The sequence below is a fragment of the Dasypus novemcinctus genome, chromosome 8, assembly GCF_030445035.2.
Source record: "Dasypus novemcinctus isolate mDasNov1 chromosome 8, mDasNov1.1.hap2, whole genome shotgun sequence".
Taxonomy (NCBI): Eukaryota; Metazoa; Chordata; class Mammalia; order Cingulata; family Dasypodidae; genus Dasypus; species Dasypus novemcinctus.
Window position 1 is genome coordinate 43,177,007 of NC_080680.1, and position 19,643 is coordinate 43,196,649.

The 19,643-nt window shown below is 37.8% G+C and overlaps 1 long non-coding RNA gene across 2 annotated transcripts in view; it reads right to left on the reverse strand.

Moving 5' to 3' along the window:
* Positions 1-18,225, reverse strand: part of LOC131279608 (uncharacterized) — a 31,029-nt gene extending 12,804 nt beyond the window's left edge. For both annotated transcript variants that reach the window (XR_009187004.1, XR_009187003.1), the window contains exon 1: positions 18,055-18,225. This is a non-coding gene — a long non-coding RNA (uncharacterized lncRNA). The remainder of the gene's footprint in view (positions 1-18,054) is intronic.
* Between the last annotated feature and the right edge of the window lie 1,418 nt (positions 18,226-19,643).

Genomic DNA, 19,643 nt, shown 5'->3' on the forward strand with positions numbered 1-19,643 from the left:
GAGCAAGTTTGGCCAGAGGGAAAAATCCAGTAGCTATGCAGGCCTAATGACAACCTTAGCTACCTCCTATAAGAATATCTAGAGATAAAATGGCCTGTTACTGGGTCCTGATTTGGGCTGAAAAAGCAGGCCTTCATAGTAAATATCTGTTGATTATTGGATGTCATCTGCCTCAGAAAGGAGTGTGAACTTGGGCTAGGTGACTCTCTGCAGCTGAAGAATGACAGGTGAAAGCTTCCTCCTGAAGGCATTCCTACCTGCTAGAGGAAAATTTTTGTTCTTAAAGAGGGAATCTAGATGGCTCATCACAGTGTCTTCAAAAGTCTACCTCTTGTGCTGCTCAGATCCACTTCATATGCAAGCAGAGAGAAGTTCTTCCAGAATTCCAGTGAGCTTCCTGTCCTTGGGGGAAATTTAGTGGGACAAACTGCCATTCCTGCTGCTGCAGCTAGACTCAGAACTACCACAGTTTACTCTTCTTCATCCTCCTCTAATCTCCATTTCAGCTTCCATTCACCTCAGTTAGCACTTCCACTCATCTTGGTTGCTGACTTGATATGGTGACTTAGACCTTCAAGCCTGATGTTCTTAACATCAGTACCCTTCTCAGGCCCAGATTGTTTTACTTGTCCATTTTCATTTATCATTAGGCAATAGAGTACTAAAATGCACCCACGTGGATCTCCTAGGTGAAAAAATAATCTCTTCTGCTCATAATAGTGTAAAAACATCCTTCTATATGAGTCAATTACTGCCAAGATGGCATCTCTTCTTCTTTTCTGCTGATCTCTAGATACAAGAATCCCCAAATAAGCAGATCACAGCTATGTCTTACAGTTCAATATCTTCTAGCTATGTTTTCTGGCTGACGTGGTTCCCCTTAGTTTGACCAAAACTACTAAACCCACAGAGCCCAATTTTTTGCGATGGGAAGCAACAATTTCTAAAGTGGGTTATTGAGCATGATGGTTATAGGACCACTTCTGCTTCTGCCCTTTGATTCATAAGCCCATGAATTCTTATTATTGGAGATAGCCTCATATACAGGTCTCTGATTCTAAGTATATAGTGTTTCTAGTGGTTGGCACAATATCCTTGTAAACTGTCACATTTGATATAGTGCTTAGCGATGTCTTTGGTAAGCCTTGTTACCACTCTGTCAGACTAGGAGTGTCTAGGTATTGAGATATATTGCATGACTAGTGGATCCCATGGTCATGAATATGCTCTCTCGCCACCTTTGCTGTAATGGGTCCTCTGGCTGACTCCAATATAGGTGGGGTGCTGGGGGTCAAACAGACTGTAAGCCCTTGGATAGTGCTGTTTCCTGATGCCTTCTGGGCAGGAAAGGCACACCCTTACCTGATATATATGACAATTTTTATCAGAATGAACCTCTGCCATTTCCAGAATGGAAGATACCCAGTGTAGTCAATTGCCACCAGGTGACCAATTGATTTTCTCAAGGAATGGTACTGTACAGAGACTCAGTATTCGTCTCAGTTTCTGGTGGATTGGATGGTTAGTGGCAGCAGTTGCTAGATTACCTTTGAAATGGAATCCCATGTTTTTGGACAGTGAACAATCTCTGTCCTTACTACCATAGCCACTTTGCTCATCTGCCCATCATGCAAAAACCAGTAACAGAGTGACTGACATTCCCTGGTCAAGTCATTTTTTCTACTTGGTGGTTTGTTGTCTCTTCTATGGTAGAAATTCTCTGGTGAGTGTTCATATGCAGTACAAATATATTCACCCTTTGAATCTACTCCCATGTGTATGCAGCAAATTTCCAAGGCTGATCTGGATACATGGTCATCTAATGTCCCATGGTCATGTGCTCTGTATTTAGCAGGGATTGAAGTTCCAGAAGTTATTTTTCAAAAAGTATAATTCTCTACTGAAGAGGGCAAGGTCTTGCTCCAGAATTTCAGGAATCTGTGCTGTTATTCTCCCATTGGAGCTTTCCGTAAACTCTATAAGGTATGCTTTCCATGGTACCTCTAATGCCATAGGGTCTTCATGATGCTTACATTGCATGCTGAAACTGCTGGCAGGGTCCTTTCCTACTTAGAGTCCCAATAAAATCTGGCAGTATTCTGTATATGTGTTGAAGCAGTATTCCCAGGCCTAGAATATTTTGCCTTCAGAACATGAAGAATTCTCACAGGCACTGTGTTTCTTATTTTCTTATTTGTGGTGGTAGAAACCTGATGAAATACTTTGACTTAATTTGGATGGGATGTCCCAGCAACCCCTAACCCTTGGACCCGTCATTACTGTGGCAGGCCTTTAAATGTCTTTGTAGGATGTATCCACATGTTGGAGCACCTGTGTCTTGTCAAGGCCTCCAATGTACTAGCTACTTCTTGTTCATCTAGCCCAATAAACATGATGTCATAAAAGTTGTGGATTAATGCAAATTCAATGAGATGTTTAGATGGTCCAGATCATTTCAGACTATATTATGGCAGAGAGTGAGAAGAGTTAATATAACTCTGGGGCAAAACTATATATGTATATGTTGTCCATTTAATGCAAATTCAAACTGTTTTGATCCTCTTTTTAATAGAGAAAGAAAAGAACACATTTGTGAAATCAGTGGTAATAACCATGTATCTGGGAACATATTAATCTGCTCTTGCAATGATGTCAGATCTGGCTCAGAAGCTCTAAGGGAGACCACTATTTAGTTGAATTTAGAGGAGTACATTGCCATTCTTTAGGGTGCATATGGTTTCTATATGAGCCAGACTGTTAAATTAAAAGAACATATGATGAGCACTATCATTCCTGCATCTTTTAGAACTTAATGATGACACTAATCTCTGCCACTCTCTCCCTTACTTGATATGTAATGTATTATTTATTTATTATCTTCTTCAGGGGAAGCAAGGGGAAAGCAATTTCAGAGATTTCTCTTTGGCCTTTATCACAGAGGCAACCCTTGCTCTACAAGACAAAAGATACTCTGTGGGGCTTGTACTAAATTAAATCTGTATCTATCCTAATGATGTATTTGGAGAATGGGGAAAAGACAAACCTGCTGAGTTCAAGGACACAGTGGTCCCATTGTGCACTGAATTTTGGCCAGGATTCAATTTATGAACTGGTAATTCTAACAGAGAAGCCATGTTAACACTTCAGTTCTCCAGCAGCTCTGATTCTGTTTCCAACAGTTCCAAGAAATGTTTGGATAACTTCCTTTCTCCAGATTTCAGTTACCTGAGTAAATAGGTATAGATCTTTTTGGGGAAAGACTGGGAATGAATAGTAACTGTGTATATTCATCATTGTGTGGCATGTGTCCTTCCTATGAACTTAAACATCTCTTTAATCAGTGGGTTCAAGATCCAAAAACTGGATCAGGTGTAGAAACTGGTCAAGAGACATGATTTTTTATTGACATAACTACACTCAGACTTCTTATCATCCATCTTTCTGAGGGTACAAGTTGAATAGTGTCCCTGTTGGCTGCCCATCTATTTTTTTCCTCTAGGGATGTTATATTCTTTATACTATTCAATATATCTGTGCATCAGCCCCCCCTTGGTTACTACTCTAACCTTGCTGCTCATTATAGTAATCTCATCCACCTGTCTTCTAACTGGTAGGCACTGCCACTTGCCTATTATTATTTTGGGGTCCTAGAATGCCCATTGCTATCAGTAAGTTTAGTTCTGTAGTGGGTTCACATACCAACAGCTCTGGCCCATAACAACAGACACCAGTGAACTTACTAATGCTGGCACTCCTCTCAAAGAGCATTCCTTATGGCTTTGGCAAATAGTGTTTCCTTCTGTGTCCTGGTCTGAGTCTTTTGTGGACCCCAGAAAATTATGTTCTTAGTTAAGCCATTCCTGTGCTATAAACCTCTTGTATATGGTGGGACCTTTTGGTTGTATCCCATTAAGGAATATTTTTATTAGATCACTTTGGTTAAGGAATTTGATTAGATTATGGGGCCCTTTGATTGGATTGAATTTAATTGAGTGCTTTCATTGGAGTGCTTCAGTGAGGTGTGACCCAGGGAGGGTCTTGGCCCTCTTACTAAAGTCTTACATAAACAGGAGAAACATGCAGAGATACATAAAGAAAGAGAGCTGCCATTTTTAAATTCTAATCCTGGTATCAGCCTTCTTTGCCCTTCTATTCCAGAAGATAAGAATGCTTTATATGCTACCAAGATAGCCTTCAGTTTTTCATATTTGACCTTCAGTTGTCTGTTAATGATTCCCAGCTTTTCATTATTTATCTTTTTTTAGAATATTAATCAAGCTTAGCAATGGCCATCAAAATCTATTGTTCTTACAGTTATCCCCCCACCCATGATGACCTAAGAGACCTGTGGGACACCATCAAGTGTATCAATATATGCATTATGGCAGTCCAAGAAGGAGAAGAAGGAGAAATTGATGGAAATCACCCAAGTTTAACAAAAGACATGAATATATACATTCAAGAACCAAATGAAACCCAAAGAAGATAAACTCAAAGAGAACTGATTCACACAGTAGTAAAACTGTTGACTGTAAGGACAACGAGAGTACAAGAGAAAAGCAATATGTTGTACACAAGGGCTGATAAGATTAAGTGCTGATTTCTCATCAGAAACCATGAATGTGCAAGAAGGGAGCAGGGTGAAATATTGAAAGTGCAGAAAGAAAACAATTGTCAGCCAAGAATTTTGTCTGATATAACTGTCTTTCAAAAATGAGGGGGAGATTAAGACATTCCCAGATAAACAAAATCTGAGGAAATTTATCAACATTAGTCCTGCCCTACAAGCATTGCTAAAGGGAGTTTTTCAGACTGAAAGGAAAGGACAGTAGATACTGGATCTAAGTGACATAAAGAAATAAAGACCTCCAATAAAGGTAACCATGAGTCATTATAAATGCCAGACTATTGTATTGCATTTTTGATAAGTAACTCCACTTTTCACTTCTTACAGGTTCTAAAATGCAAACACATAATAAGTAATGATAAATCTATGATTTTGTACATAAATTATATATAGATATAATTTGTAACAAGTGCAACAAAAAGGTAGGGAGATGAAGGTGTATGGGAACACAGTATATGTGTACTACTTGTTTTATTTTCCTAACTACTAAAACAAACATCATTCAACTGATTGATTTAAACAATGGGAATGTATTGGCTCATGGTTTAGAGGCTAGAAGTCCAAAATCAAGGCATCAGCAAGGTGATGCTTTCTCCCTGAAGGCCATATCATTTTGGAGCTGGCTGCTAGTAATCCTTGGTCCTTGGCTTTTCTGTCACATGGAATACACATGGCAGCACCTTTTCCTTTCTCTTCCAGATCCCACAACTTAGATCTCCCATGTGCTCCCCATAGTTTTCCTCTGTGTCTGATTTTGACTATGCTTGCAGAGGATTCCATTTATCCAGATTAAAGCCCAACTTGATTCAATTGGACCTCACCTTAACTGAAATAACTTGAAGAGATCTTATTTGCGATGGGTCCACACCTACCAGAATGTGGGCCAAGACTAAAACATCTAAAGTAGGGTATGCAGTTCAATACAAAACACCAATAAAGTTAAGATGTTATAAAATAAGGTTATTATAGATTTAGAAATTTAAATTTAAGCCCTGTAGTAACCACAAAGAAAGTATATGGGAAAGTATATATATAAATGAGAAGGGATTCAAATGGCATAATACACAAAATTAAATAAACATCAAAGTAGGCATTAATGGAAGAATTGAAGGTCCAAAAAGATAAAAGACTTACAGAGACCAAATAGTAAAATGGCAAAAGAAAGCCCTGCATAATCAGTGGTTGCTTTAAATGTAAATGGATTAAGCTCTCTAGTTAAAAGGCAGAGATTGGAAAAATGGATAAAAAGCATGACACAACTATATACTCTTTATGAGAGATTCACCTTAAATTCAAACACACAAGTAGGTTAGAAGTGAAAGGACGGAAAAAAATTCCGTGTAAATTATAACCAAAGGAGCGCTGGAGTAGCTATACTAATATCAGATAAAATAGACTTCAGTCAAAAACTGTTACAAATTACAAAGAAGAACACTATATATTGGTAAAGACATAACAATTATAAATATATATGTACCTCGCAGCAGAGGTCCAGATTACATGAAGCAAATATTAACAAATTTGAAGGTAATTAGATGGTTATAACTTAATAATTGGAGAAAGTGAATTTTGCAGTGTTGTTGGGTGAAGTCTTCTATATAAGTTTATAGTATTATTTAAATCTTACATTTCCTTACTGATCATATGCCTATATTTTACTGAAAATGGTGTATTGGTGTCTCCCACTATTAATTTAAGCAAGAAGAAATAAAAGTCATCCCAATTGGAAAATAGGAGGTGCAACTTTACATATTTGCAGATGACATGCTCCTATAAAAAGAAAATGCTGAAAACTCCACAGCAAAGCTTTTACAGCTAATAAATAAATTCACCAAAATGATGGGATAAAAATCAGTAGCATTTCTATATACTAGTAAGAAACAGTCTGAAGAGGGAATTAAGAGAAAAATACTATTTACAATAGCAACTAAAAGACAGAAATATCTAGGAATACGTTTAACCAAGGATGTGAAGGAGTTTTTCAAGAAAAACTACAGATAATTATTAAATGAAATCAAATAAGAACCTAAATAAATGGAAGGACATTCTATGTCCACGTATCTGATAGAAGACTAACTGTTGTTAAGATGTCACCTCTACCCAAAATGATTTACAGATTCAACACAATCCCAATCAGAATTCCAAAAACTCACTTTGCAGAAAAGGAAAAGACAATTATCAAATTTGTTTGGAAGGGTAAAGGTCCCCAAATAGCCAAAATTACCTTGCAGAAGAACTAAGTTGGAGGATTCACATTTCCCTATTTTAAAACTTATTACAAATCTATAGTCATCAAAACAATATAGAACTCTCACAAGGACAGATATATAGACTAATGGAATGGAATTGAGAGTTCAGGAAAAAACCCCTCATATTTATGTGCAATTGATTTTTGACAAAGCTGCCAACTCCACTCAATGAGGAAAGAATAATCTCTTAAACAAATGGTGCTGGGAAAATTGGATATCCATATGCAAAACAATGAATATGGACCCCTACTTCATGCCATGTAAAAAGTTAACTAAAAATGGATCAAAGACCTAAATGTAAGAACCAAAACTATAAAAGTCCTAGAAGAAAATGTAGAGAAGCACCTCCAGGAAATTTCTTAGGCAATAGTTTCTTGGACTTTACACTGAAAGCACAAGAACCAAAAGAAAAAAAAAATAGATGATGGGATTTATCAACATTAAAAACTTTTTTGCGTCAAAGGACTTCATAATGAAATTAAGAAGATAACATGGAGAATGAGAGAAAATATTTGAAAACCACATATCTGATAAAGGTTAAAATCCAGAATATATTAAAAAACTTCTACCACTCAAAAAAAAATCTGACTCGATTAAAAAATGGGCAAAATACTTGAATGGACATATCTCCACAGAAGATATACAAATGGCAAAAAAACCCACATAAAATGGTGTTTAACATCATTAGCTATTAAGGAAATGCAAAACCAGATGAGATACAATTCCACACCCATTATAACGGCTACTATTCTTTTAAAATAGAAAATTGCAAATGTTGGAGAGTAAGTGGAAAAATAGGGATGCTCACTTATTGGTGGGAATGTCAAATGGTATAATGGCTATGGAAAACAGTTTGGTGGTTCCTCAGAAAGTTAACTATAGAATTACTATATGACCCAGTAATTTTTGAGGTATATTCCCAAAAGAATTGAAATCAGGGACTCAAACATATATTTGCACACCAATGTGCCTAGTACATTATTCACAATTTCCAAAAGATGGAAGCAAACCAAGCATCCATCAGTAAATGAATGGATAAACAAAATATGGTACATGCCTTTAATTTTATCTATTCTGCTATAAAAAGGAATAAAGTTCTGATACATGCAACAATATGGATGAAACTTAAAGACATAGTGTTTAGTGAAGTAAGCCAGATATAAAGTAATAAATATGATATGATCTCACTGATATGAAATTAAATAGATATAATAAGCAAATTCATAGAGTCATAAACTGAAATACAGATTACCAGGGACTGAGGTGGGGGGTTGGGAATGGAGAGTTAATACGTAATTGGGACAGAGTTTCTGTTAGGTGTGATGAAAAAGTTTTGGTAAAGGATGATAGTAATGGTAGTACAATATTGTGAATGTAATCAGCAGCACTGAATTATATATTTGAATGTGGTTAAAAGGGAAAATTTTAGGTTGTATGTGTGTAGAATAAAAATTTTAAAAGAAATCATAGGTCTATACAACACAAACAGTGAACTCTAATGTAAACTATAGATTACAGGTTACAGTATAATTACAGTAATACTTTCTCATCAGTTGCATCAAGGGTACCACACAAATGCAAAATGTTAATAATAGGGAAAAGTGCATGTGTGAGAGGGTACCTGGGAACTGTGTGTTTTTGCATGACATATCTATAAACTTAGAACTTCTGTAATTAAATGAACAATGATGGAGATGAAAGGCTACATAAGTTATAAAGCACCTTACAAATGCTAGGAAGTATTATTATCATTACCACCTTTGACAATTATTGAACATTAAGAAATATGTTTTAAAAATACAAGCATAGTCCCTATTTCACTTGTAAATATTCTATACAAAACTATTAAAACCTAACTTCTAGGTTGAGAGTTACAAGTTTTTACCCCTAGGGGATGATGTCATAATTTGCTGCTCAAAAATACCAGGTCTTGATAAAGCTATTTTAAATATTGCAAACCACCTTTATTCTTTATCATGAAACTTTCAAACCCTGAGTAACAAAGATCTGATATTTGCTGATGGAGATGAGAGGGCAACTGTCAAGCAAAAGCAGGGGCTACTATCTATATTGAGTTACTTCTTGCCAGATACTTTGCTTGCTTTGCTGGTTGCCTTTTTTCAGTTCTCACATCAACCTCCTGAAGTTTGGAAGTAGGGTCTTCTAAACCCCAGGCCCTTTATTTTCATTTTAAGAAGTTCTCTGTTCTCCTCTATGAGGCAGGAAGACCCACAAGCCCTATCACGCCATTCCTGGTGTGCAGTCTCTGAAGTCAGTTCTTGCTTCATTTCTTGGAAAAATGAAGTTATGACGGCAGAGTATAAATCTATAAAAACGCAAAATTAATACATCATATCCATCTCCAAAGTATGCACATTTGGGAATTGGGAAACTACAGCAAGTATTTTTCCTGCAACAAATCAGAGACTAAGCCAGACACTGAAGCCCCAGAATGCACCTGTGCTAGACAGTTCTATCTGGGGAGTAACCCTGCATGATCTACTGCATTGGCTCCTTCACAGAGAAGCCTCAGAAGGGAGGAGAAGAATGTCTGAGGATTTGTCTGGGGATAAATAAAAGAAATAATTGTTCTTAAAAAACAAAAAATTGGTATTTCACTGGCAGCCCAGGTTGCACAGGAGCACTTTAAACCTCTGTGACTGGTATCCTTCATCTGAAAATCACCAGCTTGTTTAAAAATCCCTCATCTGGGATTTGTCTGCCTGCAATCACACTGCCTGAAACTGTGTGTCTAGACACCCATATGTCCTCAGCATGGGGCCCCTGGGGTTCTTTGGTGGGCTGTGGCCTGAATTCCTCTCACCAGCACATGGAGGGGAAGCAGCAGAACAAGAAACCCATATTCCAGCACAAATTATCAGTCATGGAGTAGAAGGCACCATGCGGGACAGAGGTTTTGCCATCATGATTTCAACAGGCCCCATGGCATAGGGGGTGGGGAGAGTAGGGATTTCTACCCCAAGGCACTCTACCTCACTATGCACTGTCCCACATTCTGGCTGTCTTAACATAGAGACAAAATGTTCCTGTCAGAAAACAATGGTCATGGCCATAGTACACCGGGCTTTGGTGTATATGTGTGCCTATGGGTAATAAGTCTTAAATCCTCCTTCCAAATTGAGTTTGGTTTAATGTTTTTCTGTCTGCACCTACAGTTTTTAATTTCCATTTCCCATTATCTAACTGTGAAATTGTACTCTTTTACTGGTAAAGTGTTTTGGCATTGCTGCAGGGCTGAATGGCATTATGGGAAAAAAAGCCAATTTACATAGTAATAATATTAAAGTAGCTCAGAGAGGGCCTTAGGCATCACGCAACGTAGTAGATGGCATTGTGGACTAGAAGTCAGGAGCCATGGACTCATCCTCATCCTACCACTGTACCAATGTATGATGTTAGCCATGTCATTTATCCCCCTGGAGTCCCTGTCTCTTCAACAGTAAGATGTAAGAATTGTAGATGGTCTGCGAGATCTTTTTTCCATTTCTGCAGATTCTGATTGGCATCATTTTGCATAAATCTTTCATTCCCCTGTAAACATTTTCTAACTATATTGTGCCATATACTGTGCTAGGTATTAGGGATTAAGGAGTAAATAATCTATAGTCCTGCTATCATAGAATTCAAAGTCTAATGCGGGGAGGATGTGCAGTGGAAGAAGGATATAAACATGTTAAAAATGGTTACAACACGGTGCTGTCAGAGATATAGAACAATAAGGACAGAATAATTCAGGTGGTGAGGAAAATCATGAGATGTTTTGCAGAAGAGGTGATACATATCTGGATGAAAAGCAGGGAGTTCATCAACTGAGAAGGGAGGGGTAGGAAAAAATCACTCCAGACTAGAAGAACCCCGGGTACAAAGGGATATAAGCAAGACATAGAATGGTATGTTGACAAGACAGCAAAGAGATGAAAGGGGAGATGGGTGGCCCATGATGCTGACAAAATATACATAGGGTGTTATATCATTCACTGCCATATGTGAAATAGGGAAATGAGTTTAATTATTTCCCTGTAGTATATGTAATGCACATTAAGAGGAGCTATCATTTATAGAAATTCTTGGACAATAGAAATGGATCCAGTGGTTGAAGGAAAGGAAAGAAATGATTTCTGATTTCCAGCCTGGTGAATAGATGTGTAGTAGGAATCTTTTCAGTTTCAAGTGGCAGAAAATCCAACTCACAGTAATCCAGGCCATTGTGAAATGCATTGCCTTCTTAACAAGAAAAATGGAGTGAGGTAGTTTGGGAAGTAAGGTATGTTTTTGGAATCAAGGTCTAAAGCACTTTCTTCATATATTTGAAGGTATAGTTTAGGTGCATATAGATTAACTATTGTGATATCTACTTAGTGTATTGACTCCTTTATCAGGAGTCAATAGAATAGGAAACATCCCTCTCTATTCTAGATTTTGCTTTATGTCTAAATCTAGTACTATATCTATTTTTGCCTTAGAGAACAATCTGATATGATATTAGTGTAGTTATACTGGCTTCTTTTGCTAGAGTTTGCTTGTGTATCTTTTTATTTTCAAAAATTCTGTGTTTGTATATTTAATATGTATCTGTAGTATGGAGCAAATAATTGGGTTTTGTTATCTTGTCCAGCTGACAATATTAATCTTTTACTTAGAGTATTTATTTCATTTAAATGTAAAATAATAATATATTTAAGGGAAGTGGACTTGGCCCAGTGGTTAGGGCATCCATCTACCACATGGGAGGTCCGCAGTTCAAACCCCGGGCCTACTTGACCCGTGTGGAGCTAGGCCACATGCAGTGCTGATGTGCGCAAAGAGTGCCATGCCACACAGGGGTGTCCCCACATAGGGAAGCCCACGCACAAGGAGTGCGCCCCGTAAGGAGAGCTGCCCAGCACGAAAGAAAGTGCAGCCTGCCCAGGAATGGTGCCGCACACATGGAGAGCTGACACGACAAGATGACGCAACAAAAAGAAACACAGATTCTCATGCCACTGACAACAACAGAAGCGGACAAAGAAGAACACACAGCAAATAGACACAGAGAACAGACAACCGGGGCGGGGGGATGGGGGAGGGGAAAGGGGAGAGAAATAAATAAATCTTAAAAAAATAATAATAATATATTTAAGATTTTGTCTATCTTCTTATTTTTGTCTTTTGATCCACTTATTTTATGTTCCTAGTCTTTTCTTTTCTTAATTTCTTTTAGAATAATCAAATATTCATCCCCTGCTTTTAAGTGGTTAGTTGTACATTCTCTTGCAATTCTGTTAGTGGTTAGTGGTTACTCTAGTGATTACAATATTCGTCATTGACCTAGTCTAGACCTAGTCTAAACAAATTACTTTTACCTTTCCTGCCTTTCATGTTCTTTAACACCATTTTACCCCCTCCTGCTTTTGTGCTATTATTGTCATGTATTTTAATTCTACATTTATTATAAAAATCTGACTATTTCATATAGTCAGGACTTATTTATATTTATACTGATTTTACCCTTTCTGTTGCTCTTCATTATTCCCTGTAATTCATGTTTCCTTCTGGCATCATTTTCCTTCTTCCTGCATAAGTCGTTTTGCTGTTTCTCTTTAGAGTAGAATCACTGGTGGTTTATGTTTTTCTTCAAGTATCGTTGTTTCACCTTAAGATTCAAAGGATAGAATTCTAGAATGCCAGTATTTTTCCAGCACTTTAAAGGTGTTTTTCCACTTTTTTCTGGTTTTCATTATTTCAGTTAAGAAGTCATCTTTAAATTTTGTTGTTGAATATTCTATATTATTTTATGCTTACTTTATGATATTTCTCTCTCTCTTGGTTTTTGCCAGTCCTTCTATGATGTACTTGGGTATGGTTTAATTTTATATTTATCTTATTTGAAAAAGCTTGTTGAAGTTATGAATTGACAATGTTCATGAAATTTCAACAAAATGGTTTGTGTTTTACCTCTTTAAATATGGCTTTGGCCCCATTTTCCCTCTCCTTTATTTTTGGAACTCTATTTATAAGTATGCTAGGCCTTTTCACTTGGTTCCTTATGTTTCTGGTGCTCTTTCCTGTGTTTTCCATTCTTTTATTGTGGGCTTTAGGTTTATATTTTTATCAACCTGTCTTCCAGTTCACCAATTATGCCTTTTGCTATTTCTCTGATCCTATGTAACCAATCTAAATGAATTTATATGCTTTGGTTCTAAAATTTCCTTTTATTGCCTTTTTATACATTCCATTCTCTGGTGAAATTGCAAAACTTCATTTTTCTTCTTCATCATCTATCTTCTGTGTCTTTTCCTTTATTGTATTGAAATATTAACCATAATTATATTATCAATTAACTATAATGTCTAGATTATCAATGAGTCTGGTGTATGTGTGTATGTGTGTGCGTTTCTCTCTTGATTTTCAGTCCTGTGGTCCTGTTTCTGTCAAGCAAACTAATTTCAGATTGAATGCCAAATATTATATGTTAAAAACCTAGACGTTCCAGATGATCTTATCTTTCTAAAGAAGAAATTCACTCTTCCCACTGCCAGTTAGAATGGTGGTTCATTGCCTATCTTAAATCAATGAGAGGCAGGGGTGAATCAAGGTTGGTATCCCTAGTAAGACCCAGTCTATCGCTCATTCCTCCTGGTCCTCCACGGCTTTCAACTTAGAACTTTGTGTCTTTTCAGTCTCCTCCCTTTGGTGGGCCCTAAATTCCAATATTTGTCTTGTGAGACTATTGAAAATTCTTTTCTTCAGAGGTTTTCTCCTTAGATTTTTAGCCTCCCTACCTATCCAATCCCAGAATTCAAAAAATGTCCATAAGGGAAAACTAGCTGCATATTAAGAGCTACACAACTCTCAGTCAAAAGCTCTGCCCGTTTCTCTGTACCTAGCAACAGTCAGATCTCAGAATCTAAACCTCCTGCCCAAGCCCAGAATCATCGAATGCCCCATAGTCAAAAGAGCTGCAGAATTCAGCTCACCTCTGTGAGGTTCTCCCATCTCCAGAGTTTTAGCCCATACAATTCTCATTGTCTCAGCAGCTATCCAATGCCTTTAAAGAGATGATTGCTGTATTTTCTCTGACATTTTTGTCTGTCATCAGTGGGAACACTGATCTGATGCAAGCTATTCTAACCATCCAAAAGTGGAAGTTCCTTTATATACTTTTCCTCTGTCAGTCTTAGGGTGATAGCTTTTATCCTTGTGCTTTTTGTCTTATGGCTGCAATCTGAGACACTTCTTACACAATCATCTCAGTAGGAAGGAATAAGATGGGTAGAAAAGAATCCTCCTTTTAACTTTAGGAAAACATCATACACAGAAGCTTCTGCACAACTCAGATAAAAGTACTAGGTCACGTGCTCACTTCTGGTTACAAGAGAGTCTAGAAAAGTGAGTATCTTGCAGAGAGACATGAAATTGCCCTTTCGGTTTATACAAATTATATTTTATTTCTGAGCATTTTACCATTCCGTTCCAAACTAGTGCTCCATCATCAAGGAAGAAATATGTTATGGAATGGCTTTTTTTAAATGTATTTTTTATTTTTTAAAAAAGATATTTAGATTACTTAAATGTTACATAAAAATAAAGGGGATTACCTTATGCCACATTCCCTATACATCCTACCTTTTCCCACATTAACGGCATCCTTCATTAGTGCGGTACGTTCGTTACAATTGATGAAAATATTTTGGAGCATTGCCACTAAGCATGGACTATAGTTTATATTGTAGTTTACACTCTCTCCTGCACAATTTTGTAGGTTATAGCAAGACACATAATGATCTGTATCTGTCATTGTAACGTCATTCAGGACAATTCTCAAGTCCCTCAAATGCCCCCATATTTCAGCTGTTTTTCCCTATCCCTGCCCTCAGAACTTCCAGTGGCCACTGCCTCCACATCAGTGATATAATTTTCTTCCATGGCTATAATCACAGTAAGTCTATAGTAGAATACCAGTAAGTCTACGTTAGTCCATAGTTCATTTCCCAATCCTGAGGATTCTGGGATGGTGATGCCCACTCTACCCCTAATTGAGAGGGAGCTTCAATCTCATGGGGTAAATGGATGGGACTCTCGCTTGCAGTTGCACTCTTTCTTCCTTGGAATGGTCGTTGTCCATCATCATCTTGTTAGTTTGTCCTGGGTGAGTCCAGTGAACTGGAGAGTAAGTGTTGCAACTCTATTGAGATTCAGGGCCCAGCTGGCAAATGGACAGCCCAAAGATTTTAGTCCCTTGGATGTATACCTATCAACCCTAGTAGTAATTATAAGTTCAAATAGAAGGGTCAGAAGAGCCATGTCTAGGGAAACCACAACTGAGTCCAACTCTGTCACATGGGGGAGCATAAATTCTAAAGTAGTGCCCACTAACAAGACATCAAACTCCTGAGCTATCTGCCCTGACTATAGTGTCTGGATGTTTCCAGGGCCCTCACAATCCCCACTTTTGAAGTAGAATTTACTTTGGTAGTCAATGAGGTCCTGCTGAGATATACTCACTTTGAAGTCCCTTAGCCATATAAACTTAATTTGTCTTTACCTTTTCCCCTTTTTTGTCAAGGTCTTTTTCCAGTTGTATTGCTAATTGGTGCTTGGTAGTAATCCCTCAGTGCCAGGAAGGTTTATCAGCCAGGAGTCCCATGCTGGGGGGAAGGTAATTCTTGGTATGCTGAGTTCAGTTTAGAGAGAGGCCACATTTGAGCAACAAGGAAGCTCTCAGGTGGTATGGAATGGCTTTTAAATGAACAACCACATCCCATTTTACCAAAAATAAAAGAAATGGAAATGAAAGCAAACCATATAATAGGTAGTCAATGCCAATAAATGACAACTACATGACCAGACATTTCTGTTTGATTGGCTGAGTACAGGGAAAAACACAAGTTTCTGAAGTTGGTCCTTCCATTTCCCTCACAGAATTATATGTCTGTGCAATTTACAAAAGTCAATGAGGGAAGATATGGTGTTACATCTCTCTTTGTAGTTAATGTATTGTCATAGAAAAGGCATCCAGTTGTCATTTGTTGATTTGAAGAGAACTTTAACTATTGGAGAGAAATTGGTTACTTCTAGTGGGGGGTGCAACAGCAAAAATAATGGCATGACAGTGTACATGTGTGTATATGTGCCAAGGTCTACGTAAACATAAGGTGGGGGATGAGGCATGAGAAGCTGGACAGCACAGAACAGCCTACCTCTGACGGAAAGTTCATTTAGTAGTAAATGGGGAACCAATCACCAGGACTAAGCTTTCAAGACCTTTTATACAAATAGAGTATGGAATGATAGGTATTTCTTTCAATGGGCAGAAAAGGAAAACAAAGCTATAAAGAAATAAACTAGCCCAAGGTCATTGAATCTAAGAATTTATCACATAGTCCAGACAGCAACCCCAACTATCCAGCCCTCCATTAAAATGAATTCCCTCCCTCAGAGCAAGTGTAGCTCAGTGACTGAGCACCTGCTCTGCGTGTACAAGATCCCAAGTTCAATCCCTGGTACCTCTTTTAAATAAAAGAAAGAAATCCCTCCAAAGAATTTTAGGGAGTTTTGAAAGACATTCTTTGACCTAGACACCAGATAAGTTATACACAGCTGAGCTCCACTTAATTGCATAATGAATGAATCAACTACTTTAAATCACTTTACAAAATCCCATACAGTATCACATTTCTTTCCTTGTTACCAATACTTGTTAAATGCAATCCTCATAGAGAAATAATTCACTTCATTGTATTAAAAAATGCCCAATTGGAGTCCTTAAGTGTTGCAGTTCTCAATTATCTCACCCCAAATCCACTATGAAGTGATAATTAGGGGCTAAAAGCTAAACCGATTACTGCAGAATTTTCTCCTGGCAGCCGTTTAATAGCTAATCAGGTGTTAAGTCCCCAAATTATGCATTCTCAGCAGCACACAGATAACAATAAATTTTTAAAGTTTGCGGTTATCAACTTGTCTTTCACAACTTTGCTCCAACACACCAAAAGTAAAGGAATGACAGACGACTTAGAGTTTTCAAAATCATTGACAGTTTATTCAATTTCTCTATATAGAGTGTTTATTTTGGTTAATAATGGCTCTTAAATCCCAGGTCTGGCCACAGCATGTTATCATAAGAGTTGCTTCTCTCCAGGGAAAGTCACCACATCTTATTAACATTAATATGTTAGGGCTGCCTAATATATACATACTTGAAGTCTACAAGCAGCTGGATGAAGGTAGTGGAGTCAGTATGTGCACTAATCATATATAAGACCAACATGTATGGCTTTTGCTAACTATAAAATCCCTGTGCTTTCACAGTTAGATGACACATGGTTCTGCCTCTGGAGTGCAAACTATTCTGCTGCTATTTTAACCCTGGAAAATTAAGTCTTTGGCTGGAAACTCTGGATTTCACTTTGATGAGAACACTCCTACCACATCCAATCCAGAGTGATCACCTAGGCAGCAACAAGAGAGAGATAAAGAGAACATCTGTAGCCACACGGCAATTAATGAAAGTAAAAAATCACACCAGTTGTGATGCCTGGACCTTCACAGACACCTTCCTAGATGTTAAGGTGCTGTGGTCTTCTCCCATACTCCAATAAAATGTGCATATAGGCATACGTGGGGGTGTATTAAATAGGAAAGTTTTGCTTAGATTCGATAGTTGTATTGAATAATTCTAAAATAAATATAAGTGATCTACACAGGCTACCTGTAGTCAGTATTCACATTATTACACTAAAGCCAGTTGAATGAATGTAATATGTTTCACTCTAAGTCCATGGTTCCCAAACCAGGGTGCTTTTGCCTCCCCACCCCTTAGGGACACTTGATAATGTCTAGAGACATTTTTTGGTTGTCACAAGTCACAGGGGCTGATGATAATAGCATTTAGTGGGTATAGTCTAAGGATGCTGCTAGACATCCTACAATACACCAAATAATCCCCACCCCTGCTCCCAACAAAGAAATATCCAGCCAACAGTGCTAGGTGAGACACTCTGCTATGGGTCTTAGAACACCATAACTTTTACACTCTACTCAATGTGTATTCTCCAAGGTTGCAGAGACAAGTATGGAGGATGATGGGGCATAGGGTCAATGTGCCGAGTTTACTTCTGTTCCCCATCTCTTAAAAAATATATCTCTACTATCTAGCCTCATAAGCTTTCTACTCACTTTTTCCTGGACTCCATTAATTATCTTCACTCTTCATCAAACACCTCCTTATTGTTGAGGTACCTTTTTAAGTTGAGTACATATTTACAGATTCATTTAGCAAATGAATGTAGTGAATGGAAATAAACTAGGGATGAAAATAAAATAGGGGATATTCATATTGTCCTGCTGCCCAGTATTTCTGACCCCGTCTTTAGTAACCTACCAGGGCTTTGCCTTGTCATAAAGCCTCAGCATCTTGGATCCTATTGTTAGGTCACCCAGTGACCACCCCTGACACCTGCTTATACAAGATAAACTGCTTTTCCCTCTCCTCTCCAGGTCCTACCTAGGTTTGTACCCCCATGAAAGTCAAATACAAACTCTTCAATCCTCACTCCTGCTTGAGCAACCACTACAGCTCCACCCATATACGTTATACAGGCATGGTCCCCATATCCACTGTAACCTTTTGCTCCCCATCTGCTTGGTTTAGCCTCATGTTCCTAACATGTTTCTCACGTGACCCTGCAGGGGTATGCTGATCTCTCTGTTCTAGAAACTGTGAATACTAATAACCTTTTTTTCATACAGCTCTAGCATCACTTGCCCTGGCTGCACTGTTTATCCATATAAAGATCCTTGCAACACAATGTCAAGTGCCCACTCTGCTGTTTATGGTGCCTGTCTTCATAGATCTTAATTAGACATTAAAGGTCAATACCAAGAAAGATGTGATGAAGATAAAAACTAAGAAAACTGACACATATGCAGGTCATATATGAGGGTCCTAGTGGCAAGTACTTTAGTTGAATTGGGACTTTATTGAGGAATAAATGGGGGGAAATTACATCAAAGAAACACTAGGGAGAATGACCTATTTAAAAGGAATGGTTTTAGAACTGGCTCAGCCTGTAGAGGGGAAAGCTAAGGTATAATGTCGTAGTCATAAAAGTCCCAATCATTTTCTTCTCTTTTTACTTTCTCTTCTAAATCAAAATAATGTACTTAATTTCAAAAGTCAAATAGTAATTACTGAAAAACAGCAGTTCCTTGCTCATGCTCCCCACATCTTGACATCTGATTGCCAAAAGCATCCACTTTTGCTTATTTTATGTGTCTTTAGATATTTAATCTGACATTGCTAAAAACCATGCTTATACTGCTATTTCTTGGTTTCTCATTTAAACTCAAGAAGGAGGGACCTCTCCTATAATCTTCATACATTAGAGGATCCCCATGTCACTAAGACACAAAAACAACCCATGCTAAAACAGATAGTCATCTCTATCATCAGTCTCCGGTGGTCAAGATTGACATGGCACAGTATTGTTCTAAACATTCCCACTCATGACCAACACTACTCATGCTCTAGGAAACACTCCTCCACATTTCTCTCCCTATGTCCTAAAATAAAAAAGCAATGGCATTTGTTGGTTCGTGACACTGCTGATACATAGACATTACTTCATAGGGTGCAATGATTTGAGTGTCAGAAACTCTTAGGAAAGAGAAAAGACAAATTAATTAACTTGTCAGGTCCTTCCACTCAGATTCTTGACTATAGAATACTCATTTCCCAGGAGTGCCTAGTGCCCATTTTCTAGTTT